This window comes from Ochotona princeps, chromosome 26, assembly GCF_030435755.1.
Source record: "Ochotona princeps isolate mOchPri1 chromosome 26, mOchPri1.hap1, whole genome shotgun sequence".
NCBI lineage: Eukaryota > Metazoa > Chordata > Mammalia > Lagomorpha > Ochotonidae > Ochotona > Ochotona princeps.
Window position 1 is genome coordinate 26,558,582 of NC_080857.1, and position 17,351 is coordinate 26,575,932.

A 17,351-nucleotide genomic window follows, 5' to 3' on the forward strand; every position below is an offset into this window, starting at 1 on the left:
TTTTAAAGTCAGTTCATAAATAAAACATCACTGAATTTTGTGTGTAGATGCCAGTCTTAACCCTGTGATATCTCATTATGCAAATATCACAAACATTTACACAAATATTTGGACAGATGCAAATATTCCAAAATCAAAAAAATACCTGAAAATCGGGAACACATCTGGTCCCAAGCATTTCAGATGAGGCATAGGGTCTGCCTTTTGTATTATAATATTCATAAAATGGTTGCTGGTATAAAATACTAAAAGTTAAAAGTTAACCTTGGCACACACAAACAGTAGAAATTCTAAAAAAACGAGGATTTGTTTTTGTCGGTCACTGGGCCCAAGCTCCAAGCGTTTGAGTCCTGTCACCTAAGTGGGGGAGCTAGATAAAGCTCTTGGCTCAGCCCTGGTTATTATGGGCCCTGGGGAGTGAACCAGCCAGTGGAAGATATCTTTGACTCTCTCTCTCTCTCATTCTGACTTTAAATCATTAAAAAAAATATATAGCCAAATGAATGCATATACACATACTTAAATGAATATCTGAGGGGACTTTATAAAAGGTCATGGAAATACAATGAAAAAATGATTTAGGGACAAAAACACTTTTAATCTATGCATAGTTTTTTCATAATAGCTATTTTCCATGAACATTCAGGAGATCTTTTATACAAGATATAGCCTCATTTTTTTTAAAGATGACAATAGAAACAGCAGAGGTTTAGTTATATTAGACTCAATAAGCATCCATTACATTGTAGGACATTTTTTTTTAAAGGCTGATCATATCCTTCAATATATAAACACTAGAGTGCATGTTTAGCCTGGCAATTCAGACAGCTATGTCCCACATGAAAGAATCTGGGCTCTGTTCCAATTCCTGAGTCTAACTTTCTGCCAGTGCCAACCTTGGGAGGTGGTAGGTGATGGCTGAAGAAGCACATGAACCCCTACCCCGACACGGGAGACCAGATGGAATCCCTGGCGCCTGGTTTTGGCTTGGCCCAACCTTGTCGGCATTTCATGAACAAATTAGCAAGTAGAACATAACTCTCTCGCTCATGCTCACTCTCTCTCTCTCACTCTCTTACTCAAATGAGTAAGCATTTTTTTTTCAATTTGTGAGAAATGGCATTAAAAGATAAGTTTATTTTGTTACTTAAAAAAAAAAAACAAACTTCTGAGGAGCAGCTGTAACGACACTGAGTTAACCCACCACTTGGGATGTCCTTTATATTGGAGTGTCAGTTCCTGTCCTGGCTGCCCTGTGTTGCTGACAGCTTCTTATCAATGCACCTGGGTGGCAGAAGGTGATGGCCTATGCACTTGGGTTCCTGCCAATGTCGTGGGAGCACTGGATGGAGTTCAAGGCTTATGATTCTGGCCTGACCCAGACCTGGCTGCCGTGGGCATCTAGGGAGTAAGCCAGCAAGTAGAAAATCTGCCTCTCTCCCCTTCTCTGTCAAGTTTTCAATATATTAATTTAATCCTTGCAGGTTCTTCATGCTAAGAATTTTTCACGAACTTTTTGAAGACCCCCCCCCCCCGATCACATACATTTGTAATTATGCCAAAGACATGGGCTAATAAGACCTAACTGTCATTCTCTCAAACCAGATTCCTAACTCGCTGTCGGCCAAAACAGACACAGTCATGAGGAGAATTAAATTTGGACAATAACACAACACACTGTAGCCATGTGTCCCAACAGGCATCCCACAGAATCTTTAATTAAGTCCTATCCAATGCAAAGGAGACTAAAAATACAAGGCCTCTTCTACTGTTTCTCATGGAGATGACAAAAAAAAAAAAAAAAAAAAAAAAAAAAAAAAAAACAGAAATAAAGAAACCAATTAAGGAAATAGAAACACATAAGCACACAGAATCAAAACAAGCCTGAAACATTTGAAGCATAAACAGGAAGTAGCTTACTATTTAACTACAAAAGGAGAGACTATTAACCCACAGAGCGAGACCAGAAAACTTACAACACATTTTCGTGTCACCAGCCAAGAGCAAACAAACAAATAAGAAACGGAAACACATGGGACCAAGCCTGAGCTTCTGCCTGTTGAACCAGTAGAGTAAGTCTAGAAGGTGAATCCTGGAGCGCGTTATGCAGCCGACCCAGAACCTCAAAATCCTTGGACTTCACGCATTTCCCCCCTGGAGGAAATCTAAGTTGTCACTAGGGGAAAACAGCGCCTGCCTGCCAAACTCAGCATTTTCACTGAAATCACACTCCACCTCCCCACTTCTCCCTGAACCAGCCCTGGCACCTGGCTCCCCTCTCATGGATTCTACACCAGTATCCTTGGCATCTCCCCTCTTCCAGGACCCTCATGTGTAGCCAACCACCAGTTCCGATGGGCGCAGCTCAGTCACCCACTTCCTTCTCTGTTTCCTGGCTCCCAGCCAGCCCCTCTAAACCATCCCCAGCAGTTCAGGCCCCGGAAGTCTTTCCCTCTCAGGCACCAGGTCTGCCCTGCTGCCCTCCAACTGTTCTTCACTCCACCCAGGAAAATTTCCACCTTTTATTCTGTTCACTCTTGACTGATCTCTCTCTATCTCTCTCTTTCTCTCTCTCTCCTCTTAGGATCAAGAGCAAAACCCTTTACAGGGAGGTGTTCCCCAGAGCACCTGTCCATCTGTGTGCTCCTGCAGCCACTCTGGCCTTCTACTCAGGTCCTTCTTACAAAACCTTGTTCCCTCCTGCCACGGGTGTCTGTTCTGTTCCCTCACCTCTGCTCCCTTCACCCAGTCAACTTCTAGCCAGGCTTGGTCACAGCGCATCTGTTACATCTTGAAGGAAACCTAAATCAATCTCAGTCTTCCATTTGCATTTGTAAAAGCACAAGGGGATTCCTTCATGGGTAAGTCATTGACAAGGCTGGGACCACTACTCCACAGAGCCAAGCTGCCTACACTAGATTCCAGAACCGCTCCTTGCTGCTGGCTGTGTGCTTTAGTCTTCTCATTTGTCAAGTGGGGACAATACTTCACAGAGATATTGGCAGGATTAAGGACCTCTGTGGACACAGATCAAAGGGCAGCAAACCAAAGCCCACTGACTAAACCTGACTTGCTGTCTGCTTCTGGACATAGAGTTTTACTGAAAAACAGACACAACCCATTGTCCTGAGTATTGCTTGCACTTGTTTTTTTGTGCTAGAGTGGCAAAGTCAAGTGCTGCTGGACACCCATGGGTTGTCACAGACAGAGACCACGTGGTATACAAAGACCAAAATCCAGATGTGAGGGCGATCTGGATGTGACATCTGTCACCCCATTGATCGCCAGGGTTGATTCAACTGATCTGGCTGGCTAGGTGGGTGTCCCCTTCCTCCCACACCGTTCCATGTGCATCCCTCCCGAAGCTGCGCTCTCGGTTGAAGAGGACAACCAACCCCGCTAGAGGAGGACCGGTCTTCAGTCGAGAGTAGCTGTGCTCCCCTGCTAGAACCTCCAAACAAGCTCTCAAAGACCAAAATCCTTGCTACTTGGCCCCTTCGGTGAAGCTATTCACTCAATGTATGTCAAAGATGGTGTTTAAACTACACAAATAAAAACTAGTTCCAGCATGGGTGAGTCTTGAAAACACCATGCTTAGTACAAGAAGCCATGAAATGAAAAGATAAATGCATTTTATTGTCAAAGAGAAGTACATTCACACAAAAGATCATGTAAAAGTTTCTGGGAAAAGTTGATTATAAAAATCTTCATGAACATGCCTCTGTGAAAACATCTTATGCATGGGATATGAATAACTGTTTTAGGGGTTGGAAGTGGAGGCACCAGGGCTTCATGGCAGAGCTTCCCCAAGGCAGAGACTGGAACGCTCTGTTGGAAAAACACATGACACACAATTGATGGTTTCCTCCTTGGGCAACTTCATGTTGTCACGTGAGTGGACTACACCCTTGTACAAACACCTGAGATCTTTATCCTAAGCCTTGGTCTCCAACCTCACTGGTACACAGCGCCTGGCTCTGTAAGTAAGCAGATGTTGTGTTTCTTTTTTGGGCTTTTTTTGGAAAGATTTATTCTTAATTGGAAAGGCAGATTTACAGAGAGAAGGAGATAATGTGAGAAAGATCTTCTGTCCATTGGTTCACTCCCCATGTGAGTGAAGATCTTCCTGCACTCACATGGGAGACCAGGAGGAAATTTCTGGCTCCTGGCTCAGCTCTGGCCATTGTGGCCACTTGGGGAGTGAGTCAGCAGATGGAGGATCTTCCTCTCTGTCTCTCCTCCTCTCTGCATATCTGACTTTGCAATAAAAATAAATAAATCTTTTTGTTTTTTAAAAAAAAGGCTACATCTCACATAACACTGATTTTTCCTTCTTTACTCTTTACTATCTCTTACCTGCCACAAAAAATTGTAAATGCTTAATCAAAAAAAGATGGAAAATGGAGTAGATGAATCAACCACCTCAGCTTTATGCTTGCAGCGGAAAACTGGACAAGGGGAAACCCTAAGACGGACTATGTCAATCAGTGGACTCTGCACCAGCCTCATCATACCTGGACTGTTGCTGATGATATGTTGGAGCTTCTAATTGATCGAGGTGACGCTCTGCTGGCTCTGCCTACAAACCTGAGAGGGCCTCCCTAAGAGGCCGTTGAACTTGAACTGGACAAGTGGGATGCTGGACTCTGTATGGTGTAAACTTTTAATTAGGGAATCTCAACGGAACTTGAGCTGTGGTTATGCATCAAGGTGAAGGAATTCATGATGGGGGAAGGGTTTGGGGTGAAGGGGGGGGAATCCCAGTCATGTAATGCAATGTAATTAATGAATAAATGAATATTAAAGAAAAAAAAATTGTAAATGCTTTTCTGAAAACCAAGGCCTTGAGCCTGAACACGTTCCACCAGGGCAGTGATCCCAGCCCCTCTGACTTCTGAGTGCAGAAGCAGCACATCGCATCGCACAGAGCCACGCCGCCATCACGAGTCTGGCATTCGTACACCGTGGAATGCCAGCAAGTGACTCCGTGCAGAATGCTGAGATCCACCCCCAGAGATGCCAGTTCCCTAGCTCACACACATTTTACATTGAGAAACATCGCTACAGAAGGACTGGACTGATTTACCAACGGGACAACAGAAAGGGAAAAGAAGGGCCTGGCACAATGAGAGAAAGACCACTGAGGCAGTAATAGGATGTGTTTCAATATACATGTGTTATGCCGCTGGGCTGTCCTAAAACACAGTGCAGGGCTCGGAGGACTCGCTGGAGTGGGTCACATTCAGGAGGCGATGGGAAGGGTAAGGAAATACGAGCACATTTCACTAAAGCCACCAAGGAGGGGCTCAGGTAGGCATTTATAAAGGAGAAGAGGGTACTATTCCCGGAAGATGCAGGGATTTCATTCACTCACCCAATAAAACATTGATTGAAAGCCTACCATAGCTCAGCCAATGCGCTATGGATCTCAAACCCAGATGAGTCCAATTTAAAAATCCATGTTGCTAGTGATTCTTCAAAATCACTAAGATGGTACTGTCAGAGCCAGTCTGGCTGCCAACACACCTTTCTCCTCTTCAGATCTGAACTTTCTGCAGGTGTTGCCCACACTGTCTTCACCTCCCTTCCCTACCACTCACCGCTCAAACTGCTCTAAGTTTGATCACCTCAGTCACTCTACTTAATTCTCAGCTGTGCCATCCACAAGAACTCCACGTCTAAGCTCAACGGCTACTTCTCCGTGCTAACCAACTGCCCTCTGCTGCTTGGAACCCTTCTGTGGGTTCCATTCACGTGGCTCCCTTCCTGCCTTTCTGAACATCCCTTCTCAGGCTCTCCAAGGGCCTCATTTTCCTGATGCTTGTTCTGTTCTGCCTAGACCATGCTTATCTTATTCTAGATATTTTCATAATAGAATAACTCATTTCCTTTTAAAGGCAAAGAAATTGAGAGAAACGGACACGCAGGGAGAAAGATCTCCCATCTGCTTGCTCACCCCCCAAATTCATGCAACAGCCAGACCTGGACCAGAGCAAAGGCAGGAGCCAAGAACTCCATCCAAACCTCCCCCATAGGTGGCAGGAGCCCAAGCAGATGAACCGTCACTGCTGCTTCCAAGAGTATACATTAGCTAGAAGCTGGAATCAGAAAGGGAGCTTGAACTAGAACCCAGAACTAAGGGATGTGGGGACCCTGAGCAATGTCTTAACCACTCTTCCAAGCACCTACCATTATTTAGACAGTAACGACGCCCAACTCTTTACATTCAGCTTAGACGTCCCTTCCATGAGTTTACGTCTGTGTATCCCGCTGCTGTCTGGGCATCTCCACTTGGTTACTGCAAACACACCTCAGGCTGAACATGTACAGAGCTGAGTCATCAAACCTACCCAAATCCCTCGCCAATGGTTTGTTCTCCCAGACTATTGTTTTTTTTAATCAATGGTTCTATCATCCACTCATTTGAGAATAAACCTGAGTCATCTGTACCATTAGGTATCTCTTGGATACCCATTCCACTCCATCTCCATTGTCACCACTAGATCAGGACAACATTGTCTCTGAGCTCAACCTTAACAGACTCAAGCAAGTCTCTATCTCTGAACTCATGCCCAAGAAGACTATACCCTTCACCACAGCTTTTGTTGGAGATGTTACCCTAAAACAGTGCTGGAACCCCCAAAGCACAACAAATGGAAACAAAACCAGACAAATGGAAATTGATCAAACTAAAGAACTTTTGCACAGCACAGCACAGCACAGAAAACAGAAGGAAGAGACAAGGGAGAAAACGTGCCAGTTCAGGATCTCACAAAACAGGCAACCCAACCACAATAATAATGTACCTTAAAATGGGGAGAAGGTGCAGGGCCTTGCACCGGAAGCAGCAATTAAGACATCACTTCTGACACATGCAACCCATATCGATTGGGTTCAAGTCAAAACCCTAGTTCCTAATCCTGGCTTTTTGCTAGGGACAGTGTGTGTGTGTGTGTGTGTGTGTGTGTGTGTGTGTGTGTGTGTGTACATGTGCGTAAAGTTAATTTCAATTTTAAAGTTCAGTCATTTATTTACTCATTTCTTTGAAAAGTACAAAGACCCAGAGAGAGAGACAGACGGAACTCTTGGTTTACTCCCCAGATGCCCACAACAGCTGGGGCTGAGCCAGGCTGCAACAAAGATCCAGGAACTCTGGGGCTGCCCACTCAGGTGGCAGGGACCAAGGCACTTCAGCATCATTCACTGTCTCTCAGGGTACCATAGCAGGAAGTTGCATTGGGATTGCGAGCATCCAAGTGGCAGCTTAGCCCACAGCACCAAAACATCAGTCCCTAAAAAATACTGTTCCAAAGTTCAAAATGAGCAGTAGATCTAAGCAGACACTTCTCAAAGGAAGCCATACAAATAGTCAACAGGTACTCGAAAAGAAAAAAACAAAAAGATGCTAAACAAAACTAATCACCAGGGAGAAGCAAATCAAATCCACCATGAGACAGATTTCACGCCAGTTAAACCAGCATTAATAATTTTTTTAAAGTAAATAGGACAAAAAGTAAATGCTAGGAAAGAAATGGAAACAATCCATGAACACTGTTAGTAGAAGTATGAAACTAGTACAGCCACTGTGGGGAAAAGTATGGAGTTCAAAAACATTAGAGATTTTTTTTAGAATTACTACATGAACTAGCAATCCTACTACCGAACACTGGAAACGAAATCTCTCGAGATATCGGCACTTGCATGCTCACTGCAGCTCCATTCACAACAGCCAGGAAATGGAAACAGCCTGGCTCTCTGCAGTTACAGGCAACGTGGTTCATCTGCATAATGGAATACCACTCTGCCATAAAAAGTGATGACATCTTGTCATCTGCAGGAACATGGAGGTTTGGAGATCACTAGATTAAGTGAAGTAATCACACACATATGATTTCATCCATATGTGGAGTCTTTAAAAATATGATTTTGTAGAAGTTAAAAATGTCATGGAGGTTATAGGAGGCTGCTGCAGTCAGACAGGAGTAAGAAGCTGGAGAGGAGAGGACATTTAGCATGGTGGTTCAGACATTCACGTGCTATAGCAGAACACCTGGGTACAAGATCTGGCTCCGGCTCCTGACTCCAGTTTCCTGCTAATGCAGACCCTGGGAGGCAGCTGTCACCCCCATGCAAGACCTGGCTCTCAACTTCAGCACAGCCCAGACCTTAACATTATAGGTACTGGGACAGTGAACACATGCGAATTCTATCTGCCTACTGTCTTTCCACTTACACATTTTCCAGAAGAACTTATAAGATTCTATTTTATAGTAGTGTGACTATAGATAGTGTACTACATATTTCTCTACTTAAAAAAAAAAGCACCAAAAGATGGTGAAATGTTTCCACCATAAAGAAATACTGAATGGTTAAGAGATGCACAGATTCACCGTGATTGCTAATACATAATACATACAAGTATCAAAGCATCACACAGTATCCTATAAATATACATAGTTTCCATGTGCACAGAGGAGAGACAGAGAGGAAGATCTTCCATCCACTGGTTCACTCCCCAAATGACCACAACGGCTGGAGCAGATCTGATCCAAAGCCAGGAACCCAGAGCCTCTTCCGGGTCTCCCACACAGGTGCAGGTCTCAAGGCTTTGGGCCGTCCTCGACTGCTTTCCCAGGCCACAAGCAGGGAGCTGGATGGGAAGCAGAGCCACCAGGATAAGAACCTGAGCCCACATGGGATCCCAGCATGTGCAAGGCAAGGACTTTAGCCGCTGGGCCACGGCACCGGGCCCACCTCCCACACTTTATTAACACACATCTCTGCATGGATCCTTAACGACCAGGAGAGGTTATTCTCCCAGAATGATGTCTTTCTCCAAACATGCACACACATTTAGAGCTTCAAACATTGCATCTCTCTGATCACGCATATCCTTTTATCCTGCATGTTGAAGTGACTCTAAAAATACCCACTTCAGTAAAAATACTTAAGCTTCATTTCCCATATACCCTGAGAACAATTAAAGCAATTACCTTTTACCAAATTCCCTTGGATGGTTTGGAAAAACAGAGTCATTCAGAAAACTGGTATCACTTACACTGAACTCAGACGAGGGAAGGTAATATCTTGAAGAGATATTTGAAATGACCTGTGACTTTTACAGCTTTAACTCAACAACAAGCCCACCAAATGGTAAGGGATTCATGTACTACAGTAACTTATTAATTCCCCACTTTCAAAATGACATTAATTCAAGTTGGATTTTTCTCTTAACATACCACTTCAAGCTCTGAATAGTTATACTCCTGCAGGCACACAAACACTCAGGAAATCTATCTCGGGAGGCTAATTAAGAAGGATTTTTACTTCCATAAAGAATGAATGAGATCTTTGTTAACCCACTTTAACAGGACTCTCGGTGACCCTGGATTTATCTTGCCCTAGTTTTCAAAATGTAACTGACCCAGAATAAAGTAACCTTATCTCCAGTTCCTGGCAAAAACAGAACCAAAGTTCCCAGAAACCAAAACTGTGTATGGATCCAAAATGGGAAAGTGTGTATGGCTTTTGCTGAGAAACACCATACTCCGCAAACATCACAAGAGCTCTCATTGTACTTTTCATGTAACTGGAATCATTTCAAGATTATAAATTTTACAATTTCAAGGCAAGCAAACCTCCAAGAGAATCACAGCAGATGGCTTCAACTACTGTGATTATCAGGAACTTTCTCGAAGTTTCTGTCTTGTTATGATAACACTGGAAGCCAATGAAAGACATAACATGATTATTTCCCCTGGAATAATAACTTCCCATGCAGCCAAAACTGACCCCAGAGATGACTGGTTCTTATTCATACAAACCAGGAATATTCAATCAGCTAGCAGAAGCAGAAGCACTACCTGCAAATTCAGGTCTTTTTTTCTTATTCTTCATTCATTATTTATCTCAGAATCCCACCCTGTAGACTTCTCTGCAAAAAGGAAGACATTCCACCTAGAAACCTTTTACAAATGCACTCCAAAAAGCACATGGGCAAAAATGCAATCAGCAGGTAACTTAATATGGTACATTTTTTTTTAAAATCCATGCACTTTCTTCCTAATACGCATCTTCCAAGAACTTGTTGAAGACCCCTTGCGTGCATGGGTTTCAAAATCGTCTGCACCAAAATAAACTTGCTTTTTCATTCCATTTCCCATGATCTTTATCAAGAATTCTTGTATTAATCCTACTCCTCTGTCTCAGGCTTCACAGCCACTAAGCAAAACAGACTTTCTCCTGGAAACCTGACACTTAAAGCTGTGTATCAGGGACACGGCTCACCACCTCTTGTGTCCGGAAAAGCATGTTTCCAACCTACTTGACAATGGTCATGACCTCTGGACATCTTCTCTGGCTCAGGGTCCTTTGCAGACCTTTGATTTTTATGCTAGGAAGGCCACTCGGTGACTCATTACACAGCTGTTTGCTGAAAGCCTACAATATTCAGAAATTTCATTGGCAATAAGCACACAGGCATATCCCAAACACAGGACGTACTTGGAAGGATGAATTGAAGCAAGTCATACTCAAAGAGAAGGAAAAAAAAAAAAACTCAAGGGGGACACAATAATTACATAAGCTTCGTGAAAACACAAGAAACTTTAGGAAAATTCTAACCAAACTCATTTTTCATGTTGAGAGAAATACGAAGGTACTATGGGAAGACAGATTCAAAGGTAAGCCTAAGAACACTGAAACCCACGCAGCGTTCTTTCATAATACACATTTCCCATGAGGTTTCTAAAGACCCCTCCATGATTTACTTTGCAAATAATCTACATAGATTCCACTTTTACTCTTCACCACTGTAGTGTGGAAACATGAGAAGTTATTCCAGACAAGGCTTCCAGTCACATTTTGATTGTTTGCATGATGAAGTCCAAAAAGAAGAGCATGACTGTGACATTAAGGACATCAAGCTGTTTCGTGAGAATGACTGCCTCTAGACATAGCAGGTGCTTGGCATAGTGGTAGAGTGTTCAGGTTTGAGTTCCATCTCAAATTCCAAGTCTAGCAGCCTATGAGTGGGTATCCTGGGAGGCAGCAGGTGACGCGGCACAAGTACTTGGGTCCATGTCATCCACATGGGAGACCCAGTTGGAATTCCAGCCTCCTAGTTTTGGTCTGGCCTAGCCTCAGCTACTGTTAACTGTTGTGACACTTCAGAGTAAAGGGGGGAAAAAAAACAGATGGGAACTGTCTCTCTCTTTCTCAACTAAGTTAGCTTACAGCCATTTTTGAGGAACAGAAGCACACAGATACTCCATACTTCTCACTGCATTCAGTCACTCGTCTTTGTGCCTGCTGCTGCTCAGCACACTGCACGAGGCCCGCACTCGGCCCCTACCAAATGACCAAATAAGGCCAATTTCACATCTCCTTGTAATCCAACATCCTAAAAGTGGACTACCTTTTCCTGAAAGCCATGTCTTTATTTTGACTTGGCAGATAGCAGTGCTAACCGCTTCTTGTGTCCACCTTGACATTGTGAATACATACAAACTGTAGGACAGTTGACTGTAGCTAATCAACGAATGGATGACCTCACACAGCAAACATTTTTATGAGGACTGCATACAACAGCCACACTCCTTACATTTTGAATTCAGGCATACAGTCAGTAGTTAACTAGAGCTGCCCTGGTGTACCATGGGTCTCTTGAGATGTATTCCTCCTCTCTCACTGTAAGGATGGATCCTTAACATGGAGATTGCTAATGTTCCTAGAAACAATGTGTAGGCTTTAAGCTTTTCTTCAGCTGGGTACTCAGTCAATAATGAATACAGGAAATGTAGCATTAACCTAACTACACAGACTTCCACTGCACTGCTGCGCTCCACCATGTAACTGGCTACCCAGGAGGCACAGAGGGCTCTTCGATCTTCTAAAATGTCATCTAGCTGACAATAGCATTGAATAAAACAGACAAGCATTGTGTGAAATGATGCAGTAACCGAGGCAGGCTGTGGTTCTGCACAGGGGCCTGCATGCACATGACTCCCTGCTCACCAGCATGAGGGAACCCTCCTGCAGTGGTAAAGGTAACCGAACACTCATGGCAGCCCTTAGCTCCAGGTCTAAGCAGTGATAATATTCTGTGTCCAGATGCGCTCAGCCCACCTCATTTTTAAAAGCAAAAAAATTTACTTCTGAGACAGGTGTTTGGCCTATGGATAAGACACCAGTTGGGAAGGAAACATTCCACATTGCAATACCTGGATTTGACTCTCAACTACAGCTTCCCACTAAGGCTGAACCCTGGAGGGAAGCTGTGCAATGACAGCTCCAGTAACTGGGTTCCTGACACCCATGTGGGTGACCTGGATCACTCCCTGGCTCCTGGCTTCAGTCACCAACCACCCAACCCACCCAGCCGTTGCAGTCATTTGGGGAGCGAACAAGTAGATGGGGGTTCACTCTCTGTCTCTCAAATAAATAAATCAATTAAAATACGAGTTTTGGGGCCCATCACCATGGCCTAGTCGCTAAAGTCCTCGCCTTGAAAGCCCCGGGATCCCATATGGGCACCGGTTCTAATCCCGGCACCTCCAATTCCCATCTAGCTCCCTGCTTGTGGCCTGGGAAAGCAGTCAAGGACGGCCCAAGGCCTAGGGACCCTGCACCCGTGTGGGAGACTTGGAGGAGGCTCCTGCCTCCTTGTTTCGGATAGGTGTGGTACCAGCCGTTGTGGTCACTTGGGGAGTGAATCATCAGATGGAAGATCTTCCTCTCCGTCTCTCCTCCTCTCTGTATATCTGCCTTTCCAATAAAAATAAATAAATCTTTAAAAACAAATACGAATTTTTTGCTCTTACATAATAATTCTATTGCATAATCTGTGTTCTTTTGTGATCAACAAATTACATTTGTTTATTAAAACAGAAATAACAATTTGAAATGCAGAAGGAACGTTTTCAAAATAATTCAAACTTGCCTACCATTAACATTTACAAATTCTTAAGATCAATCAATTTCACTCATTATTATGATTCTCTCTTATTTTATTTATTTGAAAGGCAAAATTGCAGAGGGAAAGGCAGAGAGAGAGGGAGGGAAAGAGAGAAAGAGGGAAGAAGGGAAAGAGGGAGGGAGGGAAAGAGAAAGAAAGATTGTCCATATCTGGTGGTTCACTTCCCAAATGGCTGCAATTGCCTAGACTGGGACAAGCCGAAGCCAGGAACCTGGAATTGTATCCTGGTTTCCTGTGTGGGTGGCAGGGGCCAAGCATTTGGGCCATCTTCTGTTGCTTTTCCCAGGATGTTAGCAAGGAGCTGGATCAAAAGTGTAGCAGCTGGGACTCGAGCCAGTGCCCAGATGGGATGCCGATGGCACAGGCAGTGGCTTTGCCTGCTACACCATAAGGCCAGTGCCTACTGTGATCTTCTGATGGATTCTGCACTTGGGTCATGCTTTTACTCTTTTAACACCACAGAAAGTTCTCAAGAACTCGATGATAATTTGTTTTTAGCACACTCACATAAATGTGTAAAGGTCTTATTTGATACTTTCGTAAGTATCAAATAAGATAAACAATGTGGACATGGTTTGTACCACTACAAGTATCTGAAGCTCAACTTCAAAACCTTGGAGTCGCTCCATCTTATCCACATCCAACAGCTACCAAGTCTTAATGAGTCTGCCATCATATGGTGGTTTCACACTTCTTAACTCACTGCCATGACATCACTTCAGGCAAGCATCACCTCCCACCTAATATTTGCAAGTGCTTTCTAATTGGTTTCTCCACCTCTACTTTCTCACTCTTTTTCCAATCTAGACCTCAAAATCAGAGTAAAGACTTAAGGCACAACTCTGACCCAAACCTATGTCACTCTACCCCTGAGTTCCAGTAGCTATGCCCTAACTAACAGCCAGTGTTCTAACTCTACGGGTTTGAAGTCAACTCCCTAAAGGATATTAATCTGGGAACAGAATATTTCTCCTTTGGTCTCCAGTAACACTGAATAGCAAAGAAAACCCCTTCCAACTTAGAACCTCTGGGATACTTATCCAATTTCATCCCTTACTGTTGCCATCATCATATTAACCTGATTTCACAAAAACAGTAACCCCTGGACGCCTTTTCCACCTGAAGAACTTAGTAGAGATGTTGTTTCCAACAAAACATGCAGTTATTATTTTTTTAGAATAAAAAAAGAAGCCAACAAAGAAATCCCAATGGAAAGATTTAAAGGAATTCTATGGGGAAATGTTGCTAAAACAGAAAATTGTTGAAGACAGTTGTTTGTTTATGATTTTCATTTCCTGAATTTATTTAAAATGAAGAATATTACGAATGCATTAAACTACAATAAATTCCATGTCACAGGAATTCACTCAAACTTATGAACATCATCCTTTCTCTTCCTCACTCTCAACCAGTACAATGCTGTTCTCCTCACTAAAGGAGAAAGAAGCTAAAACGTAGCTGCAGTGGTCTCAAACTCCATTCAGAAGGGTATTTCCTCAAGGATCCCATAACAAATGAGTAATAACCAAGAACTCACTTGCTTATTTCCTTTCGCTTAAGAATTTCAGCAAAGTACTACCTGGTCGTGAGCCCCACTCCCCGCAGACCCTGCCCATGAGGGGCACTGGTTTGCGTGGACTATCAATGGTGAACCATCACATCTCAGACCAGAAAGCTTCAACAAAAGTTTTTGCTGAAATAAAGTAGGCTTGGAAAGTGAATGAAGCTATGCCATTATCTCTATCTGCCTCTTTCATAAAAGGTTCTGAAACAAAACAGAAAAAAGGCAACTTGCTCAAGAGCAGTGACCCGGGGCCTCTCCTATTACATAAAATCAAGGTTCATCAAAGCCCTATGATCTCTGTGAAATGCAAGTCTATTTACACAACATACAAAACCAAATGCTTCCCAGACTGTCACCAACAGCTTTTGGTTCAGGAGCACTTCATGCAAATAATGTCTTATAAAGTTCTTTTTTTTTTTGTCTTATAAAGTTCTTTTGTATTTTTGCCCTCATAACTAATAATCCTGCCATGAGTTCAAAGTTACATTCAGAAATATATACAATTTCCTTCCTCCTTTCCTTCTCCTTCCAGCCCTTCCGTCTTTCCTTCCTGTCTGCTTGCTTGCTTAAAACAACAGTAGTTACAGTAGCCATTATAAATCCACTGAGAATACAGAATCTACCTCTGAGAAATCTATTGATTTCACACTTTCACTCTCTAGGTATGGGAAGTCTTGGTAAGGTTTATCTCTCGAGTTTACCCAGTTGATGGTGACTAGCTCTGGCACAATCATCACCTGAAGATATTATAGGACTTCCCTCCTTCCCCTAAAAGCAGGGCACCAGGCACTGCCAGCACCCATCATTCTGACTGGCAGGTGCACAAATGTCTCATCCCAAGGCAAAACAGCCCAGATTTGTTTCCTACAGAGTAGATTATATAACCCAGCCTAATCCAAAATATGGCAGGAGAAACCACGCATTTCTCAGCACATCGCAAACTAATTTCAGCTACCAGATGAGCTGAGAAGACTAATATTACTTGACATTGTTCACCCACAGCCTGGATGGGAAAGCTTGCTAAGGGTTAAGACAATAAAGCTAACATTTAAAATTAACAGCCTCTCCCAGATTGCACTTTGAATGATGTCAGAGCAGATATAATGCAATTGATGCGGGGAAATTGTACTTCAAGTCAAAACTCCTCTGCTCCCAAGCTGTGACTCTGGGACTGTAGTTCAGAGGATTGGAGCCCCAGCTTCCTCGCTGATAGAAGACCTCAAGATCCACCTCACGATGTGGTGGTAAGGAACCAATGCAACCACGTGTGCCAAAGCACTGTGTCCTGCAGCGGGGGAAGCAAGGACTCTGTAACAACTGCACTATCAATGCTCAGATAGACACAACAGCAGAAGAGCAGTGCACATCCTGGCCTGGGAGAGGGCGGGCTCACGGAGGACGGAGCAGTTGGAATTCTTCCAGGGCTGGAGGAGTCTTCCAGGACAGCAGAGATCAGAGGACCACAGGCGGGAACCATGTAAACAGCAGCACGGAAGCTATGGAGTGGAGCAGTCTGGTCCTACAAGGAAATGTGGGGTGGCAGCAGAGGGTGCTTGTGGGAATGAAATGGGAGATGCAGGCAGAGAGAAAGACAAGCACCAGATCAGTGAGTCGTGACCAACAGTCTGACCTTTGCCTATGTGGGATAGGACGCCAAAACAAAAACAGTAAGAGGGGAATTCTGCTCTACAGCTTTGCCCTCTCCCAAGAGGTTTGTGCTCTGGCTATGTGCCCTGGAAAGAAACTTCTTGAGACAAAGAGTTGGCCTGCAAATCTATAAATGAAAAATCACAACACATTTGCTGAGTCCCTGCACTGTGGTAAGCCCTTTGCATGCAACACTGTCTCCAGCAGAGCTGCGACATGAGCATACCATCCACACTGGGAAAGGTACACTGAAAATGAAGTGAAAACAGGGTTTCATTTTGCTGCAAAAAAAAAAAAAAAAAAAAAAAAAAAAAAAAGATCCAGGAAAAAGAGGAGTATTCAAGAAGTTCAATGTGTATTTTGAAAAAAAGAAAAGGTATGGGTTTCAAATTTTTGCACCAAAATAAACACATCTTTTAATTTTGTCTTTCCATACATTTTATGAGGTACCCATATATTATACAAATGATGAAAAGGACACAAAATAAAGACTTATCCAAGTTCAAAGAACTACTAAGTGACTGAGACAGTATTAGGTTTCCTAGGGGTCTGTGTTGTGGTATAGTACATTGGGCCACTTTCTGTGGTGCCAGCATCCCATACAGATGCCATTTTGAGACACGGCTGCTCTACTTCCAATCCAGCCCCCTACTTAGGAAAAGCAGTGGAAGATGGCCCAACTGCTTGGGCCTCTGAACCCCTGTGGGAGACCAGAATCAGCTCTGGGTTCCTGGCATCAGCCTGGCACAACCCCGGCCATTAGTCACATGAGGAGGTAACCAGCAGACGAAGATCTCTCTCTTTCTCTCTCTCTTTCTCTCTCTGTAACTCTCTGTAACTCTGCCTTTCAAATAAGCCAAAAATAAGTCTTTTTAAAAAAAATTAGATGTGCCTATTTATTGCAGCCAAAGGTTTAAATGCAACTTTATAGGAAAATAAGAACACTCTTTTTTTTTCCAGTAAAATGAAAATTAAACTCCAATTACTCATAAATATTATGAGATAATATTAAAAATATATTCACTGAAGACTTCTTGAAATTCATAACTCAAGATTATCTCTCAGTAATTCCAACATTTCTTAATATACAAATTACATACTATTTCTTTTTAGAGGCCTGACACATGGGGTCTAATTCCAATGCCTACTACTTTCTCAAGATGA

General features: G+C 43.3%; 1 protein-coding gene across 1 annotated transcript in view; it reads right to left on the minus strand.

Moving 5' to 3' along the window:
• Positions 1 to 17,351, minus strand: part of SYNE2 (spectrin repeat containing nuclear envelope protein 2) — a 324,116-nt gene that overhangs the window by 253,996 nt on the left and 52,769 nt on the right. The gene's annotated exons all lie outside the window — the stretch shown is intronic.